The sequence below is a fragment of the Phyllobates terribilis genome, unplaced genomic scaffold, assembly GCF_046119375.1.
Source record: "Phyllobates terribilis strain yellow unplaced genomic scaffold, ASM4611937v1 Scaffold_11__3_contigs__length_659146591, whole genome shotgun sequence".
Lineage (NCBI taxonomy): Eukaryota > Metazoa > Chordata > Amphibia > Anura > Dendrobatidae > Phyllobates > Phyllobates terribilis.
In genome coordinates this window covers 166,323,401-166,341,841 of record NW_027362771.1, presented here as the reverse complement: position 1 = coordinate 166,341,841, position 18,441 = coordinate 166,323,401, and positions in this window count along the sequence as shown.

Sequence of the window (18,441 nt, the reverse complement as noted above, 5' to 3'; positions counted from 1 at the left end):
TTGTTTTTGTCTGGCTTAAGATGGACTAATATATCTCTTTGAAAAGGAGGCTCTCCATCATCGTTTTGAAAAACAACTGCGACCTCACTTACACGTGGTTTGTTGTAACATCGGGGATCTTGTTGACGTTCTTGTTTAATGGCCATGATAATAGAAGGCATTTACGTCCCATTTTGTATAGCTCTCTGTTCTTCCTCAGCTTCAACGTCTTTAAGCATGTGATATGTGGCAGCAAATGGGCTGATTGTTTGTAAATGTACGGCAATTAGGTTCATCAGTTCGGCATTACACTTTTCATTTTCTTTTCGGTTCATCCTTTGTTCTGTAGCCTCATTTGGATCAAAGATGTATAATTGTGCAAATATTGGTGGTTGTCCTAGTTCTGGGTGAAGTGTTCCAGTGCGGTGGTAGATCTGGCCATGAATTTTAAAACAATACGGTCCGAATCCAGGGGGCAGTGCAATGTTGGCACCAAATGAAGCAAACGCATGAGAACTGTTGATACTTCTGATATTTTCCATAAAATTTCTACTGTGTTCATGCGTTCCTTTCATCAACTGCTCAAACAGATCTGAGTAGTGACATCTTGGTAGCATCAGATTGTCAGATGGTTTTTCCTCGATAAAATTCATAGATTCGCATTTGGAACAAACTACATTCATCTTCCCACAGTAGTGTTGAATAATGATAGTTTCATTGTCTGTTACGTAACGTGCAAGTTGTTGAATGTTCTGCTGGGTTTGCCTTAGTTGGTAGAGCATTCGTTTTTGATAAATTTGTCGATTGTGTTGTTCTCGGTTTGTCCTGGATTCTGGAGATTCATTCAGACGACATTGTCTATGGGATTCCGCATCGTGTTCCTGTCTAGCCGCAGTGTGTTGCGGTGTTTCCAGTTCCCGACGTTGTCTGTGAGATTCTGCATCCTGTGCTTGTCTGGCGGCAGTGTCTTGTGGTGTCTCCTGTTTCCGACGTCTGTGAGATTCTGCATCCTGGGCTTGTCTGGCGACTGTGTGTTGTGGTGTCTCTTGTTCCCGGCGTTTTTGTTGAGATTCCGCATCCTGGGCTTGTCTGGCGGCAGTGTGTTGTGGTGTCTCTTGTTCCCGACGTTGTCTGTGACATTCGGCATCCTGGGCTTGTCTGGCGACAGTGTGTTGTGGTGTCTCCTGTTCCCGATGTTTTCTGTGAGATTCCGCATCCTGGGCTTGTCTGCCGGCAGTGTGTTGTGGTGTCTCCTGGTCCCGAAGTTTTCTGTGAGCTTCCGCATCCTGGGCTTGTCTGCCGGCAGTGTGTCGTGGTGTCTCCTGTTGCCTAATTTTTCTGTGAGCTTCCGCATCCTGTGCTTGTCTGGCGGCAGTGTGTGGTGTTGTCTCCTGCTTCCGAATTTTTCTGTGAGCTTCCACATCCTGGGCTTGTCTGCTGGCAGTGTGTTGTGGTGTCTCCTGTTCCCGGCGTTTTTGGTGAGATTCCACATCCTGGGCTTGTCTGGCGCAGTGTGTTGCGGTGTGTCCTGCTCCCGTCGTTTCTTGTGATATTCTGCATCCTTGGCTTGTCTGACGGCAGTGTGTTGCGGTGTCTCCTGTTCCCAGCATTTTTGTTGAGATTCTGCATCGTGGGCTTGTCTGGCGGCAGTGTGTTGCGGTGTCTCCAGTTTCCGGTGTTTTTGGTGAGATTTAGCATCCTGGGCTTGTCTGGCGGCAGTGTGTTGCGGTGTCTCCTGTTCCCGGCGTTTTTTTTGAGCTTCCGCATCCTGGGCTTGTCTTGCGGCAGTGTGTTGTGGTGTCTCCTGTTCCCGGCGTTTTTGGTGAGATTCCGCATCCTGGGCTTGTCTGGCGGCAGTGTGTTGCGGTGTCTCCTGTTCCAGGCGTTTTTTGTGAGATTCGGCATCCTGGGCTTGTCTTGCAGCAGTGTGTTGCGGTGTCTCCTGTTCCCGGCGTTTTTGTTGAGCTTCCGCATCCTGGGCTTGTCTGCAGCAGTTTGTTGCGGTGTCTCCTGTTCCCGGTGTTTTTGGTGAGATTCCGCATCCTGGGCTTGTCTGGCGGCAGTATGTTGTGGTGTCTCGTGTTCCTGGCGTTTTTTGTGAGATTCCGCATTCTGGGCTTGTCTGGCGGCAGTATGTTGTGCTGTCTGTTGCTCTCGACGTTGTCGTTTTCTTGCTGCTTCTGCTGCTTTTCGGTCTTCCTCCGTGGCGTATTTTCGCTTACGACTAGTGTTGAGCGAACATGCTCGACACTGCTCGGTACTCACCCGAGCATCACGCTACTCGGGATGTTCGGCGAGCACCGAGCATTTCCGGGTTACTCGGGCGGGAGCTCGGGTCTCCGCCCTGCATGTTTGGCGCTCTTTACAGAGCCAATGAACATGCAGGGATTGCCAGCCAGTCACTGTAATGCCGCAGCCATGTGGTTTGTGGGCATTACAGTGATTGGCTGGCCGCACAGCGTCACCTCGAGTATTTAAAACCGGGCGCCACCATCTTGGACACAGTCGCTCCGGATCAGACAGTGTAGGGACAGCGCTGCTGATTTAGGGAGAGATATATCCTGCAAAATAGTTAGTGTAGGGTCTGTAAAGGCTGCCAGATCAAACAAACAGTCCTTCTCAGGACTAATATCCATCCCAGGTATATCAGACAGGCAGGCAGGCAGGCTGTATAGGAGACGCAGTGGTTATACCAGCAAACGCTGCATTACAGTCCTGTGTGCTGCTCCTGTTGCTGAAATTGCTGGACTTAGCTCCAGGTCCCGGGGGCCAGGAAAAATCCTTTTTTTTTAATCTAAATCCTCTTTTTTTTTTCCTCCTTCACAATGTACAAATACCCATCTTATTAACCTTTTGGTGCCCCCCCCCCAAAAAAAAAAAAAGTGTGCCTCTGATTTTTCAGACACAAATATATCTGTTGAAAATAGTCTGGTGTAGGCCAGAGAAATAGAATTGTGGTTTTGCAGTTCTATGGGCCATTTGTATCTAAAAAAAACAGTTTGAGTGTGTCGCTCACTGTTCAGCCACAAATATATATATATTTTAAAAAGCCTGGTATACACCAGTAAATTATTACTGTGGTTGTGATGTTCCACGGTAAAACATCTCTATTATCCTGTTTTTGGCATTTTTTGCTGTGTAAAAATAATAAGTGTCTCCCTGATTTTTCAGACACAAATATATCTGTTGAAAATAGTCTGGTGTAGGCCAGAGAGACAGAAGTGTGCTTTTGCTGTTCCACGGTAAAAAATCTCTATTATCCTGCTTTTTGCATTTTTTGCTGTAAAAAAAAAAAAAAATAGTGTCTCCCTGATTTTTCAGACACAAATATATCTGTTGAAAATAGTCTGGTGTAGGCCTGAGAAATACAAGTGTGGTTTTGCAGTTCCACGGTACAAACCTCTGTATTATCCACTTTTGGGCCATTTGTATCTAAAAAAAACAGTTTGAGTGTGTCACTCACTGTTCAGCCGCAAATATATATATATTTTAAAAAGCCTGGTATACACCAGTAAATTATTACTGTGGTTTTGATGTTCCACGGTAAAACATCTCTATTATCCTGTTTTTGGCATTTTTTGCTGTATAAAAATAATAATAGTGTCTCCCTGATTTTACAGACTCAAATATATCTGTTGAAAATAGTCTGGTGTAGGCCAGAGAGACAGAAGTGTGCTGTTGCTGTTCCACGGTAAAAAATCTCTATTATCCTGCTTTTTGCATTTTTTGCTGTAAAAAAAATAAAAATAGTGTCTCCCTGATTTTTCAGACACAAATATATCTGTTGAAAATAGTCTGGTGTAGGCCCGAGAAATACAAGTGTGGTTTTGCAGTTCCACGGTACAAACCTCTGTATTATCCACTTTTGGGCCATTTGTATCTAAAAAAAACAGTTTGAGTGTGTCGCTCACTGTTCAGCCGCAAATATATATATATTTTAAAAACCCTGGTATACACCAGTAAATTATTACTGTGGTTTAGATGTTCCACGGTAAAACATCTCTATTATCCTGTTTTTGGCATTTTTTGCTGTATAAAAATAATAAGTGTCTCCCTGATTTTTCAGACACAAATATATCTGTTGAAAATAGTCTGGTGTAGGCCAGAGAGACAGAAGTGTGCTTTTGCTGTTCCACGGTAAAAAATCTCTATTATCCTGCTTTTTGCATTTTTTCTGTAAAAAAAAAAAATAGTGTCTCCCTGATTTTTCAGACACAAATATATCTGTTGAAAATAGTCTGGTGTAGGCCCAAGAAATACAAGTGTGGTTTTGCAGTTCCACGGTACAAACCTCTGTATTATCCACTTTTAGGCCTTTTGTATCTAAAAAAAACAGTTTGAGTGTGTCGCTCACTGTTCAGCCGCAAATATATATATATTTTAAAAAGCCTGGTATACACCAGTAAATTATTACTGTGGTTTTGATGTTCCACGGAAAAACATCTCTATTATCCTGTTTTTGGCATTTTTTGCTGTATAAAAATAATAAGTGTCTCCCTGATTTTTCAGACACAAATATATCTGTTGAAAATAGTCTGGTGTAGGCCAGAGAGACAGAAGTGTGCTTTTGCTGTTCCACGGTAAAAAATCTCTATTATCCTGCTTTTTGCATTTTTTGCTGTAAAAAAAAAAAAAAAATAGTGTCTCCCTGATTTTTCAGACACAAACATATCTGTTGAAAATAGTCTGGTGTAGGCCCGAGAAATACAAGTGTGGTTTTGCAGTTCCACGGTACAAACCTCTGTATTATCCACTTTTGGGCCATTTGTATCTAAAAAAAACAGTTTGAATGTGTCGCTCACTGTTCAGCCACAAATATATATATATTTTAAAAAGCCTGGTATACACCAGTAAATTATTACTGTGGTTTAGATGTTCCACGGTAAAACATCTCTATTATCCTGTTTTTGGCATTTTTTGCTGTATAAAAATAATAAGTGTCTCCCTGATTTTTCAGACACAAATATATCTGTTGAAAATAGTCTGGTGTAGGCCAGAGAGACAGAAGTGTGCTTTTGCTGTTCCACGGTAAAAAATCTCTATTATCCTGCTTTTTGCATTTTTTCTGTAAAAAAAAAAAATAGTGTCTCCCTGATTTTTCAGACACAAATATATCTGTTGAAAATAGTCTGGTGTAGGCCCAAGAAATACAAGTGTGGTTTTGCAGTTCCACGGTACAAACCTCTGTATTATCCACTTTTAGGCCTTTTGTATCTAAAAAAAACAGTTTGAGTGTGTCGCTCACTGTTCAGCCGCAAATATATATATATTTTAAAAAGCCTGGTATACACCAGTAAATTATTACTGTGGTTTTGATGTTCCACGGAAAAACATCTCTATTATCCTGTTTTTGGCATTTTTTGCTGTATAAAAATAATAAGTGTCTCCCTGATTTTTCAGACACAAATATATCTGTTGAAAATAGTCTGGTGTAGGCCAGAGAGACAGAAGTGTGCTTTTGCTGTTCCACGGTAAAAAATCTCTATTATCCTGCTTTTTGCATTTTTTGCTGTAAAAAAAAAAAAAAAATAGTGTCTCCCTGATTTTTCAGACACAAACATATCTGTTGAAAATAGTCTGGTGTAGGCCCGAGAAATACAAGTGTGGTTTTGCAGTTCCACGGTACAAACCTCTGTATTATCCACTTTTGGGCCATTTGTATCTAAAAAAAACAGTTTGAATGTGTCGCTCACTGTTCAGCCACAAATATATATATATTTTAAAAAGCCTGGTATACACCAGTAAATTATTACTGTGGTTTTGATGTTCCACGGTAAAACATCTCTATTATCCTGTTTTTGGCATTTTTTGCTGTATAAAAATAATAAGTGTCTCCCTGATTTTTCAGACACAAATATATCTTTTGAAAATAGTCTGGTGTAGGCCAGAGAGACAGAAGTGTGCTTTTGCTGTTCCACGGTAAAAAATCTCTATTATCCTGCTTTTTGCATTTTTTGCTGTAAAAAAAAAAAAAAAAATAGTGTCTCCCTGATTTTTCAGACACAATTATATCTGTTTAAAATAGTCTGGTGTAGGCCCGAGAAATACAAGTGTGGTTTTGCAGTTCCACGGTACAAACCTCTGTATTATCCACTTTTGGGCCATTTGTATCTAAAAAAAGCAGTTTGAATGTGTCGCTCACTGTTCAGCCACAAATATATATATATTTTAAAAAGCCTGGTATACACCAGTAAATTATTACTGTGGTTTTGATGTTCCACGGTAAAACATCTCTATTATCCTGTTTTTGGCATTTTTTGCTGTATAAAATTAATAATAGTGTCTCCCTGATTTTTCAGACTCAAATATATCTGTTGAAAATAGTCTGGTGTAGGCCAGAGAGACAGAAGTGTGCTTTTGCTGTTCCACGGTAAAAAATCTCTATTATCCTGCTTTTTGCATTTTTTGCTGTAAAAAAAAAAAAATAGTGTCTCCCTGATTTTTCAGACACAAATATATCTGTTGAAAATAGTCTGGTGTAGGCCCGAGAAATACAAGTGTGGTTTTGCAGTTCCACGGTACAAACCTCTGTATTATCCACTTTTGGGCCATTTGTATCTAAAAAAAACAGTTTGAGTGTGTCGCTCACTGTTCAGCCGCAAATATATATATATTTTAAAAAGCCTGGTATACACCAGTAAATTATTACTGTGGTTTTGATGTTCCACGGTAAAACATCTCTATTATCCTGTTTTTGGCATTTTTTGCTGTATAAAAATAATAATAGTGTCTCCCTGATTTTTCAGACTCAAATATATCTGTTGAAAACAGTCTGGTGTAGGCCAGAGAGACAGAATTGTGCTTTTGCTGTTCCACGGTAAAAAATCTCTATTATCCTGCTTTTTGCATTTTTTGCTGTAAAAAAAAAAAAAGATAGTGTCTCCCTGATTTTTCAGACACAAATATATCTGTTGAAAATAGTCTGGTGTAGGCCCGAGAAATACAAGTGTGGTTTTGCAGTTCCACGGTACAAACCTCTGTATTATCCACTTTTGGGCCATTTGTATCTAAAAAAAACAGTTTGAGTGTGTCGCTCACTGTTCAGCCGCAAATATATATATATTTTAAAAAGCCTGGTATACACCAGTAAATTATTACTGTGGTTTAGATGTTCCACGGTAAAACATCTCTATTATCCTGTTTTTGGCATTTTTTGCTGTATAAAAATAATAAGTGTCTCCCTGATTTTTCAGACACAAATATATCTTTTGAAAATAGTCTGGTGTAAGCCAGAGAGACAGAAGTGTGCTTTTGCTGTTCCACGGTAAAAAATCTCTATTATCCTGCTTTTTGCATTTTTTGCTGTAAAAAAAAAAAAAAAATAGTGTCTCCCTGATTTTTCAGACACAAATATATCTGTTGAAAATAGTCTGGTGTAGGCCCGAGAAATACAAGTGTGGTTTTGCAGTTCCACGGTACAAACCTCTGTATTATCCACTTTTGGGCCATTTGTATCTAAAAAAAGCAGTTTGAATGTGTCGCTCACTGTTCAGCCACAAATATATATATATTTTAAAAAGCCTGGTATACACCAGTAAATTATTACTGTGGTTTTGATGTTCCACGGTAAAACATCTCTATTATCCTGTTTTTGGCATTTTTTGCTGTATAAAATTAATAATAGTGTCTCCCTGATTTTTCAGACTCAAATATATCTGTTGAAAATAGTCTGGTGTAGGCCAGAGAGACAGAAGTGTGCTTTTGCTGTTCCACGGTAAAAAATCTCTATTATCCTGCTTTTTGCATTTTTTGCTGTAAAAAAAAAAAAAATAGTGTCTCCCTGATTTTTCAGACACAAATATATCTGTTGAAAATAGTCTGGTGTAGGCCCGAGAAATACAAGTGTGGTTTTGCAGTTCCACGGTACAAACCTCTGTATTATCCACTTTTGGGCCATTTGTATCTAAAAAAAACAGTTTGAGTGTGTCGCTCACTGTTCAGCCGCAAATATATATATATTTTAAAAAGCCTGGTATACACCAGTAAATTATTACTGTGGTTTAGATGTTCCACGGTAAAACATCTCTATTATCCTGTTTTTGGCATTTTTTGCTGTATAAAAATAATAAGTGTCTCCCTGATTTTTCAGACACAAATATATCTGTTGAAAATAGTCTGGTGTAGGCCAGAGAGACAGGAGTGTGCTTTTGCTGTTCCACGATAAAAAATCTATATTATCCTGCTTTTTGCATTTTTTGCTGTAAAAAAAAAAAAATAGTGTCTCCCTGATTTTTCAGACACAAATATATCTGTTGAAAATAGTCTGGTGTAGGCCCGAGAAATACAAGTGCGGTTTTGCAGTTCCACGGTACAAACCTCTGTATTATCCACTTTTAGGCCTTTTGTATCTAAAAAAAACTGTTTGAGTGTGTCGCTCACTGTTCAGCCGCAAATATATATATATTTTAAAAAGCCTGGTATACACCAGTAAATTATTACTGTGGTTTTGATGTTCCACGGTAAAACATCTCTATTATCCTGTTTTTGGCATTTTTTGCTGTATAAAATTAATAATAGTGTCTCCCTGATTTTTCAGACTCAAATATATCTGTTGAAAATAGTCTGGTGTAGGCCAGAGAGACAGAATTGTGCTTTTGCTGTTCCACGGTAAAAAATCTCTATTATCCTGCTTTTTGCATTTTTTGCTGTAAAAAAAAAAAAATAGTGTCTCCCTGATTTTTCAGACACAAATATATCTGTTGAAAATAGTCTGGTGTAGGCCCGAGAAATACAAGTGTGGTTTTGCAGTTCCACGGTACAAAACCTCTGTATTATCCACTTTTGGGCCATTTGTATCTAAAAAAAACAGTTTGAGTGTGTCGCTCACTGTTCAGCCGCAAATATATATATATTTTAAAAAGCCTGGTATACACCAGTAAATTATTACTGTGGTTTTGATGTTCCACGGTAAAACATCTCTATTATCCTGTTTTTGGCATTTTTTGCTGTATAAAAATAATAATAGTGTCTCCCTGATTTTTAGACTCAAATATATCTGTTGAAAATAGTCTGGTGTAGGCCAGAGAGACAGAAGTGTGCTTTTGCTGTTCCACGGTAAAAAATCTCTATTATCCTGCTTTTTGCATTTTTTGCTGTAAAAAAAAAAAATAGTGTCTCTCTGATCTTTCAGACACAAATATATCTGTTGAAAATAGTCTGGTGTAGGCCCGAGAAATACAAGTGTGGTTTTGCAGTTCCACGGTACAAACCTCTGTATTATCCACTTTTAGGCCTTTTATATCTAAAAAAAACAGTTTGAGTGTGTCGCTCACTGTTCAGCCGCAAATATATATATATTTTAAAAAGCCTGGTATACACCAGTAAATTATTACTGTGGTTTTGATGTTCCACGGTAAAACATCTCTATTATCCTGTTTTTGGCATTTTTTGCTGTATAAAAATAATAAGTGTCTCCCTGATTTTTCAGACACAAATATATCTGTTGAAAATAGTCTGGTGTAGGAAAGAGAGACAGAAGTGTGCTTTTGCTGTTCCACGGTAAAAAATCTCTATTATCCTGCTTTTTGCATTTTTTGCTGTAAAAAAAAAAAAAAAAATAGTGTCTCCCTGATTTTTCAGACACAAATATATCTGTTGAAAATAGTCTGGTGTAGGCCCGAGAAATACAAGTGTGGTTTTGCAGTTCCACGGTACAAACCTCTGTATTATCCACTTTTAGGCCATTTGTATCTAAAAAAAACAGTTTGAGTGTGTCGCTCACTGTTCAGCTGCAAATATATATATATTTTAAAAAGCCTGGTATACACCAGTAAATTATTACTGTGGTTTTGATGTTCCACGGTAAAACATCTCTATTATCTTGTTTTTTGCATTTTTTGCTGTATAAAAATAATAAGTGTCTCCCTGATTTTTCAGACACAAATATATCTGTTGAAAATAGTCTGGTGTAGGCCAGAGAGACAGGAGTGTACTTTTGCTGTTCCACGATAAAAAATCTATATTATCCTGCTTTTTGCATTTTTTGCTGTAAAAAAAAAAAAATAGTGTCTCCCTGATTTTTCAGACACAAATATATCTGTTGAAAATAGTCTGGTGTAGGCCCGAGAAACACAAGTGTGGTTTTGCAGTTCTCCGGTACAAACCTCTGTATTATCCACTTTTGGGCCATTTGTATCTAAAAAAAACAGTTTGAGTGTGTCGCTCACTGTTCAGCCGCAAATATATATATATTTTAAAAAGCCTGGTATACACCAGTAAATTATTACTGTGGTTTTGATGTTCCATGGTAAAACATCTCTATTATCCTGTTTTTGGCATTTTTTGCTGTATAAAAATAATAAGTGTCTCTCTGATTTTTCAGACACAAATATATCTGTTGAAAATAGTCTGGTGTAGGCCAGAGAGACAGAAGTGTGCTTTTGCTGTTCCACGATAAAAAATCTCTATTATCCTGCTTTTTGCATTTTTTGCTGTAAAAAAAAAAAATAGTGTCTCATTGATTTTTAGACTCAAATATATCTGTTGAAGATAGTCTGGTGTAGGCCAGAGAGACAGAAGTGTGCTTTTGCTGTTCCACGGTAAAAAATCTCTATTATCCTGCTTTTTGCATTTTTTGCTGTAAAAAAAAAAAATAGTGTCTCTCTGATCTTTCAGACACAAATATATCTGTTGAAAATAGTCTGGTGTAGGCCCGAGAAATACAAGTGTGGTTTTGCAGTTCCACGGTACAAACCTCTGTATTATCCACTTTTAGGCCTTTTATATCTAAAAAAAACAGTTTGAGTGTGTCGCTCACTGTTCAGCCGCAAATATATATATATTTTAAAAAGCCTGGTATACACCAGTAAATTATTACTGTGGTTTTGATGTTCCACGGTAAAACATCTCTATTATCCTGTTTTTGGCATTTTTTGCTGTATAAAAATAATAAGTGTCTCCCTGATTTTTCAGACACAAATATATCTGTTGAAAATAGTCTGGTGTAGGAAAGAGAGACAGAAGTGTGCTTTTGCTGTTCCACGGTAAAAAATCTCTATTATCCTGCTTTTTGCATTTTTTGCTGTAAAAAAAAAAAAAAAAATAGTGTCTCCCTGATTTTTCAGACACAAATATATCTGTTGAAAATAGTCTGGTGTAGGCCCGAGAAATACAAGTGTGGTTTTGCAGTTCCACGGTACAAACCTCTGTATTATCCACTTTTAGGCCATTTGTATCTAAAAAAAACAGTTTGAGTGTGTCGCTCACTGTTCAGCTGCAAATATATATATATTTTAAAAAGCCTGGTATACACCAGTAAATTATTACTGTGGTTTTGATGTTCCACGGTAAAACATCTCTATTATCTTGTTTTTTGCATTTTTTGCTGTATAAAAATAATAAGTGTCTCCCTGATTTTTCAGACACAAATATATCTGTTGAAAATAGTCTGGTGTAGGCCAGAGAGACAGGAGTGTACTTTTGCTGTTCCACGATAAAAAATCTATATTATCCTGCTTTTTGCATTTTTTGCTGTAAAAAAAAAAAAATAGTGTCTCCCTGATTTTTCAGACACAAATATATCTGTTGAAAATAGTCTGGTGTAGGCCCGAGAAATACAAGTGTGGTTTTGCAGTTCCACGGTACAAACCTCTGTATTATCCACTTTTAGGCCTTTTGTATCTAAAAAAAACAGTTTGAGTGTGTCGCTCACTGTTCAGCCGCAAATATATATATATTTTAAAAAGCCTGGTATACACCAGTAAATTATTACTGTGGTTTTGATGTTCCACGGTAAAACATCTCTATTATCCTGTTTTTGGCATTTTTTGCTGTATAAAATTAATAATAGTGTCTCCCTGATTTTTCAGACTCAAATATATCTGTTGAAAATAGTCTGGTGTAGGCCAGAGAGACAGAATTGTGCTTTTGCTGTTCCACGGTAAAAATTCTCTATTATCCTGCTTTTTGCATTTTTTGCTGTAAAAAAAAAAAAATAGTGTCTCCCTGATTTTTCAGACACAAATATATCTGTTGAAAATAGTCTGGTGTAGGCCCGAGAAACACAAGTGTGGTTTTGCAGTTCTCCGGTACAAACCTCTGTATTATCCACTTTTGGGCCATTTGTATCTAAAAAAAACAGTTTGAGTGTGTCGCTCACTGTTCAGCCGCAAATATATATATATTTTAAAAAGCCTGGTATACACCAGTAAATTATTACTGTGGTTTTGATGTTCCACGGTAAAACATCTCTATTATCCTGTTTTTGGCATTTTTTGCTGTATAAAAATAATAATAGTGTCTCCCTGATTTTTAGACTCAAATATATCTGTTGAAAATAGTCTGGTGTAGGCCAGAGAGACAGAAGTGTGCTTTTGCTGTTCCACGGTAAAAAATCTCTATTATCCTGCTTTTTGCATTTTTTGCTGTAAAAAAAAAAAATAGTGTCTCTCTGATCTTTCAGACACAAATATATCTGTTGAAAATAGTCTGGTGTAGGCCCGAGAAATACAAGTGTGGTTTTGCAGTTCCACGGTACAAACCTCTGTATTATCCACTTTTAGGCCTTTTGTATCTAAAAAAAACAGTTTGAGTGTGTCGCTCACTGTTCAGCCGCAAATATATATATATTTTAAAAAGCCTGGTATACACCAGTAAATTATTACTGTGGTTTTGATGTTCCACGGTAAAACATCTCTATTATCCTGTTTTTGGCATTTTTTGCTGTATAAAAATAATAAGTGTCTCCCTGATTTTTCAGACACAAATATATCTGTTGAAAATAGTCTGGTGTAGGAAAGAGAGACAGAAGTGTGCTTTTGCTGTTCCACGGTAAAAAATCTCTATTATCCTGCTTTTTGCATTTTTTGCTGTAAAAAAAAAAAAAAAAATAGTGTCTCCCTGATTTTTCAGACACAAATATATCTGTTGAAAATAGTCTGGTGTAGGCCCGAGAAATACAAGTGTGGTTTTGCAGTTCCACGGTACAAACCTCTGTATTATCCACTTTTAGGCCATTTGTATCTAAAAAAAACAGTTTGAGTGTGTCGCTCACTGTTCAGCTGCAAATATATATATATTTTAAAAAGCCTGGTATACACCAGTAAATTATTACTGTGGTTTTGATGTTCCACGGTAAAACATCTCTATTATCTTGTTTTTTGCATTTTTTGCTGTATAAAAATAATAAGTGTCTCCCTGATTTTTCAGACACAAATATATCTGTTGAAAATAGTCTGGTGTAGGCCAGAGAGACAGGAGTGTACTTTTGCTGTTCCACGATAAAAAATCTATATTATCCTGCTTTTTGCATTTTTTGCTGTAAAAAAAAAAAAATAGTGTCTCCCTGATTTTTCAGACACAAATATATCTGTTGAAAATAGTCTGGTGTAGGCCCGAGAAATACAAGTGTGGTTTTGCAGTTCCACGGTACAAACCTCTGTATTATCCACTTTTAGGCCTTTTGTATCTAAAAAAAACAGTTTGAGTGTGTCGCTCACTGTTCAGCCGCAAATATATATATATTTTAAAAAGCCTGGTATACACCAGTAAATTATTACTGTGGTTTTGATGTTCCACGGTAAAACATCTCTATTATCCTGTTTTTGGCATTTTTTGCTGTATAAAATTAATAATAGTGTCTCCCTGATTTTTCAGACTCAAATATATCTGTTGAAAATAGTCTGGTGTAGGCCAGAGAGACAGAATTGTGCTTTTGCTGTTCCACGGTAAAAAATCTCTATTATCCTGCTTTTTGCATTTTTTGCTGTAAAAAAAAAAAAATAGTGTCTCCCTGATTTTTCAGACACAAATATATCTGTTGAAAATAGTCTGGTGTAGGCCCGAGAAATACAAGTGTGGTTTTGCAGTTCCACGGTACAAACCTCTGTATTATCCACTTTTGGGCCATTTGTATCTAAAAAAAACAGTTTGAGTGTGTCGCTCACTGTTCAGCCGCAAATATATATATATTTTAAAAAGCCTGGTATACACCAGTAAATTATTACTGTGGTTTTGATGTTCCACGGTAAAACATCTCTATTATCCTGTTTTTGGCATTTTTTGCTGTATAAAAATAATAATAGTGTCTCCCTGATTTTTAGACTCAAATATATCTGTTGAAAATAGTCTGGTGTAGGCCTGAGAGACAGAAGTGTGCTTTTGCTGTTCCACGGTAAAAAATCTCTATTATCCTGCTTTTTGCATTTTTTGCTGTAAAAAAAAAAAAATAGTGTCTCCCTGATTTTTCAGACACAAATATATCTGTTGAAAATAGTCTGGTGTAGTCCCGAGAAATACAAGTGTGGTTTTGCAGTTCCACGGTACAAACCTCTGTATTATCCACTTTTGGGCCATTTGTATCTAAAAAAAACAGTTTGAGTGTGTCGCTCACTGTTCAGCCGCAAATATATATATATTTTAAAACGCCTGGTATACACCAGTAAATTATTACTGTGGTTTAGATGTTCCATGGTAAAACATCTCTATTATCCTGTTTTTGGCATTTTTTGCTGTATAAAAATAATAAGTGTCTCCCTGATTTTTCAGACACAAATATATCTGTTGAAAATAGTCTGGTGTAGGCCAGAGAGACAGAAGTGTGCTTTTGCTGTTCCACGATAAAAAATCTCTATTATCCTGCTTTTTGCATTTTTTGCTGTAAAAAAAAAAAATAGTGTCTCCCTGATTTTTAGACTCAAATATATCTGTTGAAAATAGTCTGGTGTAGGCCAGAGAGACAGAAGTGTGCTTTTGCTGTTCCACGGTAAAAAATCTCTATTATCCTGCTTTTTGCATTTTTTGCTGTAAAAAAAAAAAATAGTGTCTCTCTGATTTTTCAGACACAAATATATCTGTTGAAAATAGTCTGGTGTAGGCCCGAGAAATACAAGTGTGGTTTTGCAGTTCCACAGTACAAACCTCTGTATTATCCACTTTTAGGCCTTTTGTATCTAAAAAAAACAGTTTGAGTGTGTCGCTCACTGTTCAGCCGCAAATATATATATATTTTAAAAAGCCTGGTATACACCAGTAAATTATTACTGTGGTTTTGATGTTCCACGGTAAAACATCTCTATTATCCTGTTTTTGGCATTTTTTGCTGTATAAAAATAATAAGTGTCTCCCTGATTTTTCAGACACAAATATATCTGTTGAAAATAGTCTGGTGTAGGCCAGAGAGACAGAAGTGTGCTTTTGCTGTTCCACGGTAAAAAATCTCTATTATCCTGCTTTTTGCATTTTTTGCTGTAAAAAAAAAAAAAAAAAAATAGTGTCTCCCTGATTTTTCAGCCACAAATATATCTGTTGAAAATAGTCTGGTGTAGGCCCGAGAAATACAAGTGTGGTTTTGCAGTTCCACGGTACAAACCTCTGTATTATCCACTTTTAGGCCATTTGTATCTAAAAAAAACAGTTTGAGTGTGTCGCTCACTGTTCAGCCGCAAATATATATATATTTTAAAAAGCCTGGTATACACCAGTAAATTATTACTGTGGTTTTGATGTTCCACGGAAAAACATCTCTATTATCCTGTTTTTGGCATTTTTTGCTGTATAAAAATAATAAGTGTCTCCCTGTTTTTTCAGACACAAATATATCTGTTGAAAATAGTCTGGTGTAGGCCAGAGAGACAGAAGTGTGCTTTTGCTGTTCCACGATAAAAAATCTCTATTATCCTGCTTTTTGCATTTTTTGCTGTAAAAAAAAAAAAATAGTGTCTCCCTGATTTTTCAGACACAAATATATCTGTTGAAAATAGTCTGGTGTAGGCCCGAGAAATACAAGTGTGGTTTTGCAGTTCCACGGTACAAACCTCTGTATTATCCACTTTTAGGCCTTTTGTATCTAAAAAAACCAGTTTGAGTGTGTCGCTCACTGTTCAGCCGCAAATATATATATATTTTAAAAAGCCTGGTATACACCAGTAAATTATTACTGTGGTTTTGATGTTCCACGGTAAAACATCTCTATTATCCTGTTTTTGGCATTTTTTGCTGTATAAAAATAATAAGTGTCTCCCTGATTTTTCAGACACAAATATATCTGTTGAAAATAGTCTGGTGTAGGCCAGAGAGACAGAAGTGTGCTTTTGCTGTTCCACGGTAAAAAATCTCTATTATCCTGCTTTTTGCATTTTTTGCTGTAAAAAAAAAAAAAAAATAGTGTCTCCCTGATTTTTCAGACACAAATATATCTGTTGAAAATAGTCTGGTGTAGGCCCGAGAAATACAAGTGTGGTTTTGCAGTTCCACGGTACAAACCTCTGTATTATCCACTTTTAGGCCATTTGTATCTAAAAAAAACAGTTTGAGTGTGTCGCTCACTGTTCAGCCGCAAATATATATATATTTTAAAAAGCCTGGTATACACCAGTAAATTATTACTGTGGTTTTGATGTTCCACGGTAAAACATCTCTATTATCCTGTTTTTGGCATTTTTTGCTGTATAAAAATAATAAGTGTCTCCATGATTTTTCAGACACAAATATATCTGTTGAAAATAGTCTGGTGTAGGCCAGAGAGACAGAAGTGTGCTTTTGCTGTTCCACGGTAAAAAATCTCTATTATCCTGCTTTCTGCATTTTTTGCTGTAAAAAAAAAAAAAAAATAGTGTCTCCCTGATTTTTCAGACACAAATATATCTGTTGAAAATAGTCTGGTGTAGGCCCGAGAAATTCAAGTCTGGTTTTGCAGTTCCACGGTACAAACCTCTGTATTATCCACTTTTGGGCCATTTGTATCTAAAAAAAACAGTTTGAGTGTGTCGCTCACTGTTCAGCCGCAAATATATATATATTTTAAAAAGCCTGGTATACACCAGTAAATTATTACTGTGGTTTTGATGTTCCACGGTAAAACATCTCTATTATCCTGTTTTTGGCATTTTTTGCTGTATAAAAATAATAAGTGTCTCCCTGATTTTTCAGACACATATATATCTGTTGAAAATAGTCTGGTGTAGGCCAGAGAGACAGAAGTGTGCTTTTGCTGTTCCACGATAAAAAATCTCTATTATCCTGCTTTTTGCATTTTTTGCTGTAAAAAAAAAATATAGTGTCTCCCTGATTTTTCAGACACAAATATATCTGTTGAAAATAGTCTGGTGTAGGCCCGAGAAATACAAGTGTGGTTTTGCAGTTCCACGGTACAAACCTCTGTATTATCCACTTTTAGGCCTTTTGTATCTAAAAAAAACAGTTTGAGTGTGTCGCTCACTGTTCAGCCGCAAATATATATATATTTTAAAAAGCCTGGTATACACCAGTAAATTATTACTGTGGTTTTGATGTTCCACGGTAAAACATCTCTATTATCCTGTTTTTTGCATTTTTTGCTGTATAAAAATAATAAGTGTCTCCCTGATTTTTCAGACACAAATATATCTGTTGAAAATAGTCTGGTGTAATCCAGAGAGACAGAAGTGTGCTTATGCTGTTCCACGGTAAAAAATCTCTATTATCCTGCTTTTTGCAATTTTTGCTGTAAAAAAAAAAAAAAAATAGTGTCTCCCTGATTTTTCAGACACAAATATATCTGTTGAAAATAGTCTGGTGTAGGCCCGAGAAATACAAGTGTGGTTTTGCAGTTCCACGGTACAAACCTCTGTATTATCCACTTTTAGGCCATTTGTATCTAAAAAAAACAGTTTGAGTGTGTTGCTCACTGTTCAGCCGCAAATATATATATATTTTAAAAAGCCTGGTATACACCAGTAAATTATTACTGTGGTTTTGATGTTCCACGGTAAAACATCTCTATTATCCTGTTTTTGGCATTTTTTGCTGTATAAAAATAATAAGTGTCTCCCTGATTTTTCAGACACAAATATATCTGTTGAAAATAGTCTGGTGTAGGCCAGAGAGACAGAATTGTGCTTTTGCTGTTCCATGGTAAAAAATCTCTATTATCCTGCTTTCTGCATTTTTTGCTGTAAAAAAAAAAAAAAAATAGTGTCTCCCTGATTTTTCAGACACAAATATATCTGTTGAAAATAGTCTGGTGAAGGCCAGAGAGACAGAAGTGTGCTTTTGCTGTTCCACGGTAAAAAATCTCTATTATCCTGCTTTTTGCATTTTTTGCTGTAAAAAAAAAAAAATAGTGTCTCCCTGATTTTTCAGACACAAATATATCTGTTGAAAATAGTCTGGTGTAGGCCCGAGAAATACAAGTGTGGTTTTGCAGTTCCACGGTACAAACCTCTGTATTATCCACTTTTAGGCCATTTGTATCTAAAAAAAACAGTTTGAGTGTGTCGCTCACTGTTCAGCCGCAAATATATATATATTTTAAAAAGCCTGGTATACACCAGTAAATTATTACTGTGGTTTAGATGTTCCACGGTAAAACATCTCTATTATCCTGTTTTTGGCATTTTTTGCTGTATAAAAATAATAAGTGTCTCCCTGATTTTTCAGACACAAATATATCTGTTGAAAATAGTCTGGTGAAGGCCAGAGAGACAGAAGTGTGCTTTTGCTGTTCCACGGTAAAAAATCTCTATTATCCTGCTTTTTGCATTTTTT